This window comes from Vigna umbellata, chromosome 6, assembly GCF_029865625.1.
Source record: "Vigna umbellata cultivar VRB3 chromosome 6, Vumbellata_1.0, whole genome shotgun sequence".
In the NCBI taxonomy this organism is placed as follows: domain Eukaryota; kingdom Viridiplantae; phylum Streptophyta; class Magnoliopsida; order Fabales; family Fabaceae; genus Vigna; species Vigna umbellata.
The window spans coordinates 8,829,253-8,847,049 of NC_142170.1; the positions used below are offsets into that span (position 1 = coordinate 8,829,253).

At 33.3% G+C, this 17,797-nt stretch overlaps 1 long non-coding RNA gene and 1 pseudogene across 2 annotated transcripts; one reads left to right on the forward strand and one right to left on the reverse strand.

Moving 5' to 3' along the window:
• Positions 1-230: 230 nt before the first annotated feature.
• On the reverse strand, positions 231-5,518 carry LOC148196751 (putative terpene synthase 11; annotated as a pseudogene). The gene is made up of 7 exons (XR_015780332.1): positions 5,305-5,518; positions 2,569-2,831; positions 1,965-2,337; positions 1,434-1,652; positions 1,216-1,354; positions 873-1,121; positions 231-691 (listed from the first exon to the last, which is right to left on the reverse strand). The product of XR_015780332.1 is annotated as a putative terpene synthase 11 (transcript).
• Positions 5,519-17,008: 11,490 nt separating this feature from the next.
• LOC148196752 (uncharacterized) lies at positions 17,009-17,521 on the forward strand. The gene is made up of 3 exons (XR_015780226.1): positions 17,009-17,075; positions 17,167-17,262; positions 17,346-17,521. It is a non-coding gene; the product is annotated as an uncharacterized LOC148196752 (long non-coding RNA).
• The last annotated feature ends 276 nt before the right edge of the window (positions 17,522-17,797 follow it).

Sequence of the window (17,797 nt, forward strand, 5' to 3'; positions counted from 1 at the left end):
TCTTAGTCTCAATTTAATTCCTATATATTTATTTTACTCCATTCAATGTTAATTATTTTTAAAAATAAATAATTTTATTTATCTCTAAATTAAAATCAAATTTAATTTTTAGATAAATATTTTTAACAAAATTATGTATATTTATATTTTACATTGAAATTTATTTAAAATATCATATAAATATAAATTTATTGATCCTAATACTCTATCAGATAAATAAAAAGAAAAAGAAAGCAAAAATTTATCGTAGGATCAAAATAACAATTACAGTGTTATGTTACAAAGAAGTACCGCCTATAATATGTAAGGGAATAAATGTGATAAACTAACAAAGATAATAAAAAATGAGCAGCAGTGGTTAACACAATCATACAACACAATTGATATCACTTTCTTCCCTATATTGGTCAGAAGGTGTAAACAACAATGCCTGTACTAGATCATCAACTGTAGGCATCTGTTGATCATCGCCATGTTGATAAATAAACTGAGAAGTTCTAGCCATGTTGAAAGAAGCCTTCGTAACAGCAGAAGGTAGAGTGGTAGTAGCCATAGCAAGACCATTTAGCTCAGGCCATAAGTTTCCCAGGAGTCGTCTTATATGCTTTCTAGCAAAACTTTCATCTAAAATATCGTTTTCTTTCATGAGACATTGTATGCTACAAGCATTATCACCTCTTTCTTGTTCCTCCTGAAAATGAAACATCATCAACTTCTCATCCCATTGTCCAGATTCATGTTCCAATATAACAGTAATCTAATTTAAAAATTTAGCATAACTACAATTAGGATGTTTAGGAACAAAAACAGTTTTTATGAGCAAGTGAATTAGATGTGTATATATGTTGATGTACCAATATAGAGTGATATACCTTTGAGGTTCCTAAGTCGTCCCAAAGCCTAAGAATTTCTCCAGAACAAGTGAAGAGTCTGGGATATGGACTCATCATGGAAATGGTTTCTCTTGAGAGGTTTTCCCCAATGAGGACAGTTGCATGTACTAAGGCCAAGCATGATCCTGAAGAAATCACCCCATTATCCAAATATTCCCCAAAAGCAGGAACATATTTGTTGTTGAACCATTTAGCTTCTTTTAGATAAGCTTCTAGTAAGTCTATCCACTGCAACAATTAAACACCATTCTCTCATTAACCTCCCACTCTACCTATAGTTTCAGCAATGTTTCAATTTAAAAGGATGATGATATTATCTTACTGTTCTTTTCAAGGAAGAAACAACAGTTTGCCCATGATCCCTCTGAATTCTGTATGCAATCTCATGGGTGGTGTTATACAAGGCCATGTAACATATCTTCATATATTCAGGTAGCTTCTCCATTGCATCAAGATCCCACCTGCAAACAACGATAGTTTCTCATTTTGATTCTTAATTTGGCTAGTTGAGTGTAATTCGAAGAAATTCTAGATGCAAACCTCTGCACTGCCTCGGTGAAAAGAATAAGGTCATCTAATGTTCCGTATGTGTCGAACATATCATCTATAACTTGCAAAATGCAAATAGCTTTTGCAAGTTCGATACGACAATTTGAATGACGTGGTTCTGGAAAAATTCCCAACGCCCATAGGAAGCACTCTCTTGGTCCATCTCTTCCAAAACCAAGTCTTTCGATCAGTCCCAGGTCTTTCCACCACCTAATCAAATCATGGAAACAGTCCTATGTTTCATATCATAAAAAAATGAAATTGGTAAAAGTAAAACTGAGATAAATTCAACACTAAGCTAGACAACCAATTTTTTATGTGCTGGTTGCAGACATCTATTCAGAAATTCGAAATTTAGAAACTACTTTGGAGAACAGAAATCAAACAAGCCATTGACAAAGATTATACATATAACCTTTATTAAATACATTTCTTTTAAGGTCATTTTTCAACTTGACTCAAAACCAACCTCAATCATGATTCAATTATTTGTTATTATCATAGGGTGGAAAGCAAAAGTACCTTGAGATCTCTGCTAATTCTTTCTGGTGCATCGACTGAACCATGTCATAGTCTAGCCTTGCCAATTCTAGAAGAGCAGGAATTTGGCTACTTTCTTTGCTATATTGTACCGTGTAATTTTTTGCTTCCAACCTTACCATTCTTTGGTGTCTTGGAAGTTTTAACGCTTCAACAACTACTCTTCCTACTTCAGGACTTAAGTGTGGTAGTGACTGGTGCAGGTGAGCCCTTGAGTACTCCATGGCATGTTGTAGTACTTCTTCACCTTCTGAACCTAAATACGATGCCTCATGCAAACTTAACATGCCCCAAACGTCTCCGGTGACCGATTCCTTGAAATTCCCACTCTTGTCCAAAAATTTATTGAAAACATCTATATCAAATAATCAATACATAACCAAATTAGTATGTTTGTGTAACAACGTACGTTAAGGTAGCTAGGTATTGATGCAAAGGCAATATGACAACATAAACAAAGTGAATATAATTGAATTTTCTCAATGCTTTAAAAATGAAACAAACACTTAAACAAGTTTAAGAAATGTAGTGCAAATAATGCGAATCACGAAACAATTATTCTTTTGTCTGATATAATGTTCATTACCTGAAGATGTAGACCAGCCATTATGTCTTAGCAAGCGAAATTGAAGAGCCGTGGCAAAGAGGTCTTGAGCATTGTTACAATCCGCCACTCTTCCAAGTTGTAAGTTGATCTCATTCTTCGAAATGGTGGTCAATTCCTAGCCTTTGGATGGTGTCAATCAACTTCAATGTTCTCAATGAATCACTTGAGTCTAGTAATACCTCTTGGCTTTTTATTTTGAGTTGCTCCAAACTTGTCATCGTAGGAATAGTTTGAGTAGGCACCTGTTATGTTACCAACAACGTCAATGAAGGAAAATTGAAAAAAAATTATGTCAGTGTGTTCCCCAAAAACACTTTGAAACATACAAATTTTTGGAGTTCAGATGTTGAGAGGGAGAAGCAGCTTCAAGAAAAGGAACGGTATAAACGGAATGACGAAAGTCTGTAACCTTTTCACAGAGGAATATAATATAACTAATGGATATATAGGCAATCATATTTTAATAGAGATTAGGTGAATTCATATGATATGATTACAAAATAAATAAAGTAATAATATTAAATATGTATAAAGTGTTTCTTCTCCACTTTTCTTTCGTAATCATTCTCCTAGGACTTCTACGACTATGCCGTTTAAGGTAACAACTATTTCACTTTAAAATAATAGGTCAAAGTACAATTAGCTAACAAAAAAAAAATATATAAATCAATAACAAAAATAAATAAATAAATAAATTGTGCTTAATACAAATTCCTTAATCCTTATTCCTGGGTAGTTATCCCACGCTCCTCCGTCGTGGTTGACTTAAGTCAGCTACTGGATTTCAATCAACATACCATTTAATTAGCTTAAACAGAAATTTAAAATTTAAAACACACGTGTTGTTGATTAATAGTAGAATTTTTAGGACTGAATTCTTTATTAAAAAATTTAATAAGTCTTTCAATGTGAATATATATATAAAAGCTATTCTCATTTCAATTAGAGTAATGCAGTCTCAAACACACGTTAAGATTCAGGGCATGAAATTGTGTGATCACAGACACCCAGATTCATATGGAAAGAATAATTCTGTGGTTGAATCTGTTTTTCAGGCTAATAATTCAAGGGGCCGCATGATAGACTGCTAAGTTGGTCTGTCTATTTATTTAATTTATTAAAATTAAAATAAAGACTTATTATTTAAAGAATTATAGTACTATAATATAATAAATTATAAATACTAACAAACATAGTATAGTATTCGTATTTTTTAAACATTTATAAATTATTTAAATTTTAAATGTAATGATAAAATTAGAAAAACAAAAGATGTTTATAGTTATAAATATAACTATAGATAAAATAAATTTTAGTTATTGAATTAAAAAATATTATAAGAAATAATTTTATAAATAATTTTTTTATTATGAGTAATTATTTATATTTAAAAAATATTTATGAAAACGATAAAACTAAAAAATAGTTTTTTTACTATAAGTAGTAATTTAAATTTAAAAAATAATAATTAAAAAGATAAATTTGAGAAAACAAAAAAAGGACACCAAATAGATGTATCCTCTTTAGATATAATTATAGATATAGATTTACAAATTACTCTTTTATTAGTTGTATATAAGTAACAAATTAATTAATTTACCTGGTTAAAAAAATTAATTTATTAGTAAAATTTTACAAAATATTTAGCTATTAATTATATTTTACTACACATATATTATATTAACATAAATATTTAAAAAAAAAACTAGTAGACTTATCTCTTTTTTTATTTATAGCATAAAAATAAGTTTTTAAATTTTAAATTTAAATTATAAGTTAAATTGCTTAATTAGCATAAGAGAATTCTTTTAAATAAATTTTAATCGATAATAAAATACTTAAAAAGGAAGTTTACCTGTTTTATAAACATTTAAATTAAACTAATGAAAATACATGTGTTGTGTTGTGTTTATATTTTTATTGATAATAGAATATAATAAAATTATAATAATAAAATTAATAATTATAAAACTAAATATTAATATCTTTTATAATTTTATTTTTTTGTATATAATATTTTATTATAAATAATTATTTTAGTTTTAAAAATAATTAAATTTAAAAACAATGGATTTTAAAAAATGATTAAATTTAAAATAACATCACCTAGAAAAGTATATAAGGAGAAATATTCTTTATATAATATTTACAAATAGACGTTTATGTTTTACTTTACAAATATTTATTTATCCTATATTAAAAACTTAAAAGATGAATGAAATAATGTAGCGATAATTTATTGCAGACTTTAACATTTTTGGAAAATACAACGCTTTTCTTTATTTGGTATGTACGGATGTCTTCTCTGACACTGTAAAAATATTTATCTAATCTAAATTATTAGCTATTTTAGAATATAATTAACTTTTTTCAATAACTTGTTTATTTCACATAAGAAATAAATAATTAATAATCACAAAATTAAAAATATATGAAATAAAGTTATTTTTCATGAAAATTGACATAATAAATTTTTAAATATAGAATAAAATCATTACTAAAAATTATTTACCGAAGATAATTAACCTCTCCCCCGTTCCCCCTCAAATAACCGAACAAAGCTCCTTTTTCATAAACAAATGTAGAAACATATTTCTTTTTCATAAACTAAATAAGAGTTCTCTTTACTTATAGCGTCTAGAGAGAAAAAAAAGACAAAACCTGCGGAATTAATGAAGATTGCTGAGAAGGAGAAGAGAGTGTAAAGGTACAAACCTTTGGAGGGAGAGCTATGGAGTTGATGGATAATTTCATGATGTATGGTGTTGATGTTTTGCAGGATAGGTTGCGCAGTTGATTCATCAACGGTTGCGAACTGCGATAAGCAAATCTGGAAGTAAAAGATGAAACTCTTGGCTGTGTAATTGCCATGGTTATCGTTGAAGACATTCAAGAGTGTTTCTGGTAAAGGTATATATGATAGGTGGTGGCGGCTATGGAGGTCAAGAGAGTCGGGGGATAGCCTTATATAGACTCAGTCCTCACACTCACGCGTTCGCATTATGCCAACAGTTCACACATTATTCATATGAAACTATGGATGTGCTCTGCTCCAACTACTTGCACACCTCATTATCAACAACGTGCTTATATTACAAATACGTATAATTTAATTCATTTAATATAAAATATGGAAAAAATTAAATAAGTGAAAATAGTAAAATAAATTTTACATTTTATTTAAATTATATTTTAAGCGTAAGTTTGAAAGCATATTCTCTTTCTCTCCCACCACGTGATGATTTTTTTTTTAAATATAAATTTTGAAAACAAAGCAACTCAACAAGGTAAGTGTGACTGTCCTTTCACTATTCCCACTCACACGTTTCATGTATGTTTTAAAAAAAATTGTTGAGAGTTTTTAAGACTTTCGAAGTCTATTTCTAAATCATCACGTTTGTATGATATACATGAGTGGAGTTTAAGGCTACAATAAATATTGTTAGGATAGACTCATGATTCTGATTTGTAAAATGAAATTTACATCCACTTATAAAGTATAAATTGATTTTATTTTTGATCGATATAGAATTTTCAACATGATATTTGTTTAAGCGAATTTGCGACAAGGACGTGGACTTAAGAGAGAGCGCTTGATTTGCATCTTTTGGAAGAGTGAAGAGATTTGTGTAGATGAATAGTAATTTTATGTATGAGAAATGCGTGAGATGTGTTGGAGAGAATCTATTTCCATCTTTCAAAATCGATTCTGTGCTGTGTATAAAGGAGAAAGAATTAATTTTCCTCTTTCCATCATTGATTCACCATCCATGATACTCTGCATATAAGCTTCTAAAATTGATTTAATGCCATGTAATGGGAGGGAGAAATATTCTCCTCTTTGAAGAATTATTCTCCTTAGTATAATTGTTTTAATAATATTATTAATATTAATGATAATAATAATAATATTATTAATATTAATATTAATAAATAATAATAAAAAATTTAAATAATAACTTCAATTTTATTTTAACATAATTTTCATTATTTATATTTAAATTTATATCATATTTATTTTTAAAAGTAAAATGATAATTTTCTAATTTTAATAAAGTGATAGATTTAAATAAAGTTGGACATCGTAGTGTTTGTAGGGAGTATTTTCCTGAGGGAAAGTAGATGTCACGCTACAACCATCAAAATAACGTTACCAAAATCGGGCCTCAAAAATTAAAAATCAAATAAAACACACCTACGCACAAAGGATTGTCACGTGGCTTTTTGAGGTAGTAGCGTGTTCCCACTTGGTTCATTCCCTTGACCGACGCGGTGTCCTGTCCGCCGGAGTTTCGGCTATGGAACTATTGTCCGAATGTCTGCCTAGGTCGGAGGAAGAAGGACTCTATCTACCGTTCACGATTCCTTCCACAATCGACACTCCGGCGATGCTCCGGTGGCACTCCGGCGGCCACCGCAAGGGTCCGGCACAGGGAAGGAAGCGAGTGGGAGGAATCGAGACTCAAAACGCGCCCTTAGTTGGCTGGGTCGGAGGGAAGACGATGTCGTTTTCGTTTCGTCTGCGAACGCCGGAGCTGCGGCGACCCTGAATCGGAACTGGCTGGGTGAAAGAAATACGGCAGTGTTCAACGTTGTCCGTAAGCCGATCGAACGTCGGAACTCCAGCGACACTCCACCGGCGCTCCGTCGGAACTCTTTATCTAGGGTTCAACTCTCTCTCTCTCAAGCTTCTCTTCTCTCTCTACGAACGTCCCAATTTGAAATTCTGAAAAGTGAAATTGAAACCGCCAAACTTCAAACCCCTTCTGCACTCCCTTTCCATGTCATTTAAAATTTTTAATCCAATTTTCCACGTAGACCAGTAACATTTTGACACCTATCTCTTGTCAAAATATTATCAAAACCTATTGTTAAAGTATCATTTTCCTGTATAAATTCATAAGCCTATTATGACACTAACAGCCCACGTCATAATATGCAAAATTATTACACCCATTATTAAAATTTGCATCATAAAACATATATAAGTTCTAATCGAATTATATCATCCAACCAACTAAACCTAAACAAATATTAATTCTATAAAATTAAGATAACTAAACATATCTAAATTTATTTTGAAATACCAGAACTCAGTATTTTCCAACAAAAACTAATATTTCATTTTAAGTTCTTTCAATATAATAATATTTAAACTCATTGATATTAGAGTAGTTTTTACATAAATAAAGATATTTTACAAATTTCTTCAACTTTTCACAAAAAAAAAAGTAAACTATGTAATTTAATTATTAATAAAGCTAATATTTTTTTATGATTTATATTAATTAATACTAAAATTCATAATTTATTCATATATATATATATATATATATATATATATATATATATATATATATATATTCTTAATTTGTAAGGACTTAGAAATTGATATTTTAAGATTGAGATTAATTATTTTAATATTAAATCATTAAAGTATGAATAAAAGTTTTATAAACGAGTTTTATTATTTTAAAATATACTATTTATCTAGGAGTTATTTTTTTAAAGTTTTATATCTTCTTTCTAGTCTTTCTGACCCTCTATTAATATGTTTGAAGAACGAAGACGGTTGGATTGATCCTCTTGTCAAACTTCTCTTTTATGTTCAATCAGTTTTTTTGTCTAAGTAAGTGAATTTTGATTTTTTTTTTCTTTGGTTAACTTTGTTTTTCTCATGCATGTGAGTACTTCTTGCTTGCATATGTCCTATGAGTTATCAATGAGTTTATGTTAATAAGCGATCATAATTGTGTGATTCAATCGTTCTTGTGATGTTTCTTTGTGTAGAGAAAACACTCACACAAACAGGGGATCACTACTTCTAAACAATTCAAAAATGCAAAATCGGGACGACAATGTCTACACTGTACACATTTGAACATACAAAATCGGGACCACAACGCATAAATAGTGAGAGAACAACACAAAAATTCATTTACCATTACCCATCCATAAAACATAAATGCAATACGTCATAAACGCAAAAACCCATTATACCTCTACAAATCCCAAACAGAAAACCAACCACGAAAGGAAACTAACCTTAGCTCACGTCCACTTTCGATTTGGTTCGTCCACCTCCAACTGATTGTCTTCGTCTTCTCTAAGATTGCAATTCCTCGTCTCATACTGACCAAATTCCTAATTTCCTTTCTCTAACCCTATTTCAGTAAAGATGTTCTAATCTGAACAAATCTCTAAAGTAAACAATTACATTTGGTGCCACGTCAAACATTCTTTATTTAAATAACAAATTTTACGTAATATAATACTTATACATTAGCATATTATGTGTGCATCATGTCAGCATTATCCATAAAAACTTAACGGACATGGTGTCCATAACTTAACGAATATGACTTAATTGACTCAATTTTTTAAAAATTTGTGTCCAATTGAGACAATTAAAAATAAGAGAACTTGCTTGACATTCTTCGACAAATACGAGGATGATCCAAAGATTTAAATTTAATGTTTATTATTTTTCATTAAAAAGATGTAATATATACAATTGAGCAAACTCCTACACGCCACAAGTTGCAAACAAAGTTGACTTCGTTATCACCCGTGAAAATTGAGGGGACTACTGTTCCAAAATTGAGGGGACGACTATTCCATACGTAGAGGGGACTACTATTCCAAAATAAGTGAATTATTGTGCTTTCAATTTCTTTCTTGTCACACCACTTCCTTATTATCAAAATAACACTTTAAATTTATCGATTTTATAAAAGAATATATATCATTAAACATATGTTACGAATAAATATTTGTATACTAAAATCAACCTATTAAACAATATATATATATATATATATATATATATATATATATATATATATATATATATATATATTATTAATTATAAAATATTATGTTATAAAATATTAACTGTATAATTATTATAATCTTAATATATGTGAGCACATATATATTATTTTTATTTCTTTTTCTTTATCTCTATTAAGAAAAAAAAATCTAAAATATTTTACAGTTAAAAGATTATATACTATGTTTTCATTTATATTATTTCTAATGGTTAATATTTAAACACATTTCCACATACTTCCCTTAATATAATTGAAATAATTTATTATATGATAAGATTTGATTCTTCATTATTAATATATTTTAGTCCACAATCTAACATTTTCCACATTTTTTATAAAGAAATCTCTTTAATCACTCACAAACGGGATGTTTTTATTTCACAAATATATGTTATGGTTCCAAGATTTTTAATATATATTATCATTTTTCGCAAGTATCACTAGTAAAAAATCGGGTTTTTACAGCGCACATTATGCCACGGTTCAACGAAAACCGCAGCATAATGGTGCGCGGTGGCAGTTTTGTAAATAAAACGAACATATATGCCGCGGTTCCCAATAGAACCGCGGCATATACCCCAGTCAAACTTTGCCTTTGACGCCACGTATGAATAAAAAATTAAATAACAGAGTATATGCCGCGGTTCTCTGCACAACCGCGGCATATACCCTGCCAATTTATTGCAGGTGCTGACTGGGTCAGTGAATTTGAAAAGTTACAGGGGGTATATGCCGCGGTTCCCTGGGGAACCGCGGCATATACCCCCTGTAACGTCTTAACTTCTCTGCTAGTCAGAGAATTTCAGAAGTTACAGGGGGTATATGCCGCGGTTCCACAGAGAACCGCGGCATATACCCCCTGTAACTTCTGAAATTCTCTGAAAGGCAGTTGGGGAGACAGTTGTCCTGAACACGTTTCAGGGGTATATGCCGCGGTTCCCCAGGGAACCGCGACATATTCGCCTATATGAAATTAATTTAATATTTATTTGAAATATTTCGAGGTATATGCCGCGGTTGCCCGCTGAACCGCGGCATATAGTTTGAAAATAATTTCAAAAATGCCATTTCTGATAATTTTTTAAATTAATATATGCCGCGGTTGGGGGTTAAACCGCGGCATATAACCCTTTTATACCGCGGTTAAGTAGTGAACCGCGGTAGATTCCCCTGTTCAGAGTTAAAAAAAAAAACTTGGAACAGTGCATCGTCTTCCTCGCGCGTTCTCTCTGTTTTCGCGTTTCTTCTTCCTCCGAACCACCCTTCATCTCAGATTTTGCATTTTTAACCGTTTAAACTCAAAATTGTTCGGTCATTATTCGTTTTTGACGATAAAAACGAGTTTTAGCCGATCAAAATCGTGATTTCCTTGCGTTTTTCACCCTCTCCGCCGCCGCCGCCGTTGTGTTGCGTTTTTCACCCTCTCCGCCGCCGTTCCTCTTCCAGGTATTTATGTCCATTTGCATTTTTAACGTGATTTTTTCATTAATTTTTGCATAATGCTATAGTTTTGGTAATGTATGAAGTTTCTATAGTTTTGGTAATGTATTATGGTATAATTTTTGCTTTAATTTTGATAGTGCATGAAATTGTTATAGTTTATTAATTGTTTGATTGTATGATTGAATTGATTGTATGTTGAATATATTGTATAATTGTATGATTGTAATTTTGTAGAATATTTACGTATGGATCGAAATTGGATTAATTTACCACGCATTAGTGTTGAGTACGAGAGAGGGGTAGAGGAATTTATACAATTTGCGCAACGTAATGAGGGGAGAACTGATAATGAAGTGAAATTTAGATGTCCTTGTGTGAACTGTTTGAATGGGAGAAAGTTGAACGCAACTCAAATTAGAGAACATCTTATATGTGATGGTTTTCTAAGATGCTATACAACATGGATCTGGCACGGCGAAGAAATGGATTTTCCCACTGACTCTCAAAGTGTAAATGTTACTGATTCCACCATGGAAGAAGATCGACCGGATGAAGACAAATTGGAGGACATGATCCGCGATGTTGGAGCAGAAAATTTTGCCAAAGCTCATGTGTATGAGACGATGTCGACTGATGCAGAAACACCTTTGTATGTCGGTTCAACTAAGTTCACACGTTTGTCAGCGGTGTTAAGGCTCATGAATTTGAAGGCGAGCAATGGATGGACTGATAAGAGTTTTACAGAACTGTTGACGTTGTTGAATGTAATGTTGCCAGATGGAAATACACTGCCCACTCGTAATTATGATGCAAAGAAAATTCTTTGTCCAATGGGTATGGAGTATAAAAGGATACATGCTTGTCCTAATGACTGCATTTTGTATAGGAAAGAGTTTGAATTTTTGACAAAGTGTCCAAAATGTGGCTTATCACGATACAAGTCAAAAAACAATACTGAAGATAATGGTCAGATAGAAAAAAATGGATCTGCTTTGAAAGTAGTTTGGTACCTTCCAATAGTGCCCAGACTGAAGCGTTTGTTTGCGAATCCCAAAGATGCTAAAAACCTTAGATGGCATGCAGATGAGAGAAAAATTGACGGGCTGCTTCGTCATCCAGCTGATTCAAAGCAATGGAAAAATATTGATCGACAATTCCCCGAATTTGGTAAAGAGTGTAGAAATCTTAGGCTTGGTTTAGCCACTGATGGAATGAACCCATTTGGTAATCTGAGTACCAATCACAGTTGTTGGCCAGTTATATTGATAATTTACAACTTATCTCCTGCATTGTGCATGAAGAGGAAGTACATGATGTTGTCTATGATGATATCTGGTCCAAAGCAGCCTGGAAATGACATAGATGTTTATCTAAGCCCACTAGTTGAAGACTTGAAGGTTTTGTGGGTTGACGGGGTTGAAATATTTGATGCATTCGCTTCAGAGACTTTTATGATGCGTGCAATGTTATTTTGCACCATTAATGACTTTCCTGCTTATGGTAATTTGTCAGGATACAGTGTCAAGGGTCATAAAGCGTGTCCTATATGTGAAGAAAACACTGCAGCTCATCAATTGAAACATGGAAGAAAGACGGTTGTATCTGCGTCATCGGAGATTTCTAAAACGTAATCATCCATATCGAAGGTTTAAAAAAAGCATTCAATGGAGATCAAGAGAGGGACGAAGCACCAAATCCACTTACTGGCCTTGAAGTTCTTCAAAAAGTTAATAAAATACATCATGTATTTGGGAAAACATCGAAGAAGTCATCTGTAACGACCCCTTGGAAGAAGAAATCAATATTCTTTGATCTTCCATATTGGTCAAAGTTAGATGTTCGACATTGCATAGATGTGATGCATGTAGAAAAGAATGTGTGTGATAGCTTGATTGGTACATTACTCAACATTCAGGGAAAGACAAAAGATGGAGTGAATGCTCGTTTGGATTTGGTTGACATGAATATCCGAGAAGAGTTGGCACCGAAGGAGATTGGTAAACGTACTTATTTGCCCCCTGCATGTTACACAATGTCTAGACAAGAGAAGATAAGTTTTTGTGTATGTTTAAAGAGTATCAAAGTACCACAAGGATACTCTTCAAATATCAAGAGTTTAGTGTCAATGCAGGACTTAAAGCTTGTTGGCATGAAGTCTCACGATTGTCACGTCTTAATGCAACAGTTGTTACCGGTGGCTATTCGTGGAATTTTGCCCAAAAATGTTAGGCACACCATAAACAGGTTGTGTTCATTTTTCTCGTCAATATGTAGTAAAGCCATCGATCCTACAAAGTTAGATGAACTTCAAGGCGAGATTGTTATCATCTTGTGTGAACTAGAGATGTTTTTCCCTCCATCTTTTTTTGACATCATGGTACATTTACTTGTTCATTTGGTTAGAGAAATCAAGTTGTGCGGACCGGTATACTTAAGATGGATGTATCCTATTGAGCGTTATATGAAGATTTTGAAAGGGTACGTTAAAAATCCATATCATCCTGAAGGTTCGATGATTGAAAGGTATATTGCTGAAGAAAGTATCGAGTTTTGTTCAGATTACATGACATCAACGAATCCAATAGGAGTTCCTCGCACAGCATGGTTGAATAAATTTTCTACAAGTAAAAGCATCCGAGGTGTCAATGTGGTGACAAAAGATCGCGAAGAATTGTTGCAAGCGCATCTTTATATATTGAACAACACAGATGAGGTGATCCCTTTTTGGAAGCACACAAAACCATTGTTAAGAATAAAAATCCAAGACAATCAGAGAAATGGCAATTGATGGAGCATAACAAAACATTTATGTCTTGGTTCAAATCTGAAATTGACAAAGAGCCACATTCTTCTGAAACTTTATTGTGGCTTGCAAATGGTTTGAAGTTTGATGTCGTGTGTTGTACAGGTTATGAAGTCAATAATTGCACATTCTATACGAAGACTTTGGATGATAAAAGCACAGTACAAAATAGTGGAGTCAGTTTAGAAGCTGAGTCACTTCAATTTTCCACATCAAAAGATCAATCTCCTGTACTTGGATCAATGAGATATTATGGTATAATAGAAGAGATATGGGAGGTTGATTACACCAAGTTTTCCGTTCCATTGTTCAAGTGTAAGTGGTTTGACAATAAGAGTGGTGTGAAAATAGATGACTCGGGTATGACACTGGTTGATTTTCGCAAGGTGGGTTATCGAGACGAACCGTTTATCATGGTACATCAACCATCTCAAGTTTTTTATGTCAAAGATCCTTCGTCTGACCATTGGTATGTTGCTCTTCAAGGCAAAAAACAAATTGAAGTTAACGAAGACAATCTAATTAATATTGATATTGCTGACAACCATTCATTTCAAACTACAACAAAGTTGGATGACCAATCTGTAGTTGACGATGATGTACATGCAATTCGGTCAGATCATGATGAGGGAATATACATATGATGAATTGTTAGGTGTGAATTTCCTTCCCTGCTCCATCAGATCCTGCTTTTGTATCATGAATCCATATCTTTATGTATGAATTTTCAATTTGGATACTATTACATGTTTTGTTAATTTATATGATATTACATAAGTCTTGAAAGAAAATTTAATGTTGTTATTTATTTTGACAGATATATGGCTGATCATCCACATTCTTCAGGGGATGAGGCTCCCCCACCCAGATCCACTAGAGGACCCACTAGGATGAAACAACTATTAATCAGGAAAAATAGTGGTGAAAGAACTCCGGTGAATGTGAATGTCACCACGGGTGTGGCAACTGGCCCCAATGCAGATGACTTCCGATCATACCTTGGAGTAGTGGCACGTGATAAGATTAGTATTCTCATTCCATCTTTTGATCATGTGTCCGAGGGTGATCGGAACATTATTTGGCAAGATATATTGGTAAGTTAGTTAATAGCATTTGAATTATAATTTGTTTATATTGATAATTTTGTACTAATACAACTTTATTATGTTTTTTTCAGATGACATTTGACATTCCAAATGTCCCAACACTTAGAAATAAGTGTTTGTCAACTGTTGCAGAAAATTTCAGAAACTTTAAAAGCAAGTTGACATCAAGGTACATCTTTGGACACCTTAAACATAAAACTCCATGTAATGCATATAAGTCCATTGATGAGGAGACTTGGCGGGTTTTTAAAGAGAGTCGGATGTCAGAGGAATGGCAGGTTAGTGTAGTTCATATTATTTAATTCCTCATTAACAAATATATATCATATGAACTCATTAATTAATGTGTATGTGACAGGCAATTAGAAGCAAAGCACAAGGAACAAGTGCTAAGAACAAAAACCCCACCTATTATCTCGTGGTGGGTATAGGAAGCTTGAGGAGAAAATCCTCAAGCAAAAGGCAGATGCTATACCACCATCTCAGAGTGGTAGCCCTCCTCAGCCTCCTTCTCCACCGTCTAGACACGAGAAATGGAAGTTGGCCCGTATGCGACCATCGGGCACCTACTCTTCCGACTCAGCACGAGAGATTTCTGAAAAAATTGTAAGTTATCACTGTTCCTAAAATAATAAATATTGTCATTATACATACTACATTAAACTATTTAACTGATAATGGTGTTTTGTAATGTTACAGGACGCCTTGGTTGAGCAGAGCTCCCAAGGCCAATTCACTCCAGAGGGTCGCCAGGATATTCTTGCTGCTGCAATTGGACGACCTGAGCACCCTGGACGTGTACGTGCTGCAGGTCCTGGAGTAGGAATTACGGATTATTTTGGGAGCTCTTCTCGTCAGCCTTCATATTCGTACAGCGATACACAAAGGATGACAGAAGAGATCACAAAAAAGGTCCGACAAGACCTTATGCAGGAGATCAGGGCCGAGGTGAGGGCTGAATTCCAGATGCTCTACCAGGAGCAGTTTCAGAGCATGCGCCCGATGCAGTCTCCTATAGAGGAACATGTGGTCCCTCCCCCTCCCACAGGTAAACTTAATAAACATTTATGTGCAATTATTTCTATCTCTTGTATAATCTAACATTTACTCTGACAGGGAGAAGCGGCAAAGGAAGTTGTTCCGCATCAGCCATCCCAGAGGATGACATGGACGATGGTAGTCCATGTCTGCTATACATTTTAGAAGAAGATCAGATGGTGCTGGTAGCTCGTGGAACAGAGTTTAGGTCAGCGACTGTATGTCATGGTATGCAACTATTAGAGGATGAGGTGAAGGTCTCAGTGGATGAAATGATCATGCCAGATGCCTCGGTTCCACTGTCCACGGAAGAGATTTTCACTGTGGAACAAGCATATAAGTCGTTTATCACTTGGCCTAAATTTTTGGTTAAACCAGTTTCTGACCCCTCGGTATGAAATTCTTCTTTACACTTCTCAATTTTAAAGGTTTTTGATTTCAAAACTTATCTTATCTTTTCATGTAACAACAGACGCAGGAACAACAGAAGATTCCTCTATCTGAGGATGACCCTCTTTCTTCATTGCATCTACTTGCTGACATCCTTGATGATAAGCCTTTGGAGGTTCAGTATGATGCTAATGTATTTGGGCATGGCTCTGAGGTCCCAATATACCTTAATAGCCAAGATGTCCGTGAGCTTGCGTCGGGAACACAAGAGTTGAATATTTCAATTATTCAACTATGGACGATGTAAGTCTATGACCAATTATTTATATATAAAATTGATTTATATATCAAGTATCCTTATATCAAAGTTAATTTTTGATTTCAGGTATATGTTTGGGGTCGCTAATAAGTTGGGGCGTTCTGATGATTATGGATTCATTGATCCCCAAGAAATTCATGAATCAAATGATTTTGACCATATCAACATGAGTCTGATAAGAAGTTTTGGAAGGGGCAAGAAAATATACTTTTTGCCTTATATATCCGGGTAAGTGAACTTTGTTAACATAATAATGTTCCATATGTGATTTTAATATTTAATAGTTACGTTATTATGAATTTCAGGCGCCATTGGCAACTTCTTGTTATGTCTGTGCAAGACAACTATGCTTTGTGGTTCTGCTCATTGCACAGGCCTCCTCCCACACAACTCAGACAAGCAATTGATTGGTAAGAACCTCAATGTTTGGACTTTCTTTGTTATATAACTGAATGCTAAAACATTTTTTTATATACAGTTCTATTCCAGCAAGTATGATGATGGACGGGAGATCAATTGCTAAGAGTAGAAAGATTGCTTGGATTTCTCTCAAGGTTTGACATATGCTAAAGTCATACTTTGTTATAATTGTTTTATAACAAATGTTATTCACTAACTATTATCAACTGTGATGATATATTGTAGTGTAACAGACAAAATGGGTCATATGAGTGTGGATACTATGTAATGTATTGGATGACCCATATTGTTCGTTCTCACATCACAAGAAGCTGGGAAACGGTAATATTTAACTTTAACAAATTTTGATTTTTTAACAAATGTTGAATTCATATACACTAATTAAAATGAATTGTCTTTTGCAGAGATTCAAGACTACTACACCAGTTCCTGAGAAGTCCCTACTATTCATTAGGAACGCTGCTGCGAAGTATATAGTTAGATTATACAATAGCTCTTAGATTTAGATTTAAACAATGCATTTGATTAGCTTTTGATTTCTTAGACTCTCTACTTTATTTGATGTTGAAATACATTTGAACATGTGTTTGTTATGTTGAAATTGCATTTCTGTAAATGTTTTTATATGCAGGTCTGTTTTTGTGGTAGTGGATATCACAAAAACAGACCTGCAATTTTAAAAAACTGCAGGGGAATATGCCGCGGTTCTAACCGCGGCATATTCCCCCTATATGCCGCGGTTCTAACCACAACCGCGGCATATAGTGCTTCGTTTTTTTTTTAAAAACGAGACATATGGCCGCGGTTTTGACACTAACCGCGGCATATTTGTCGGCCTATATGCCGCGGTTCAACC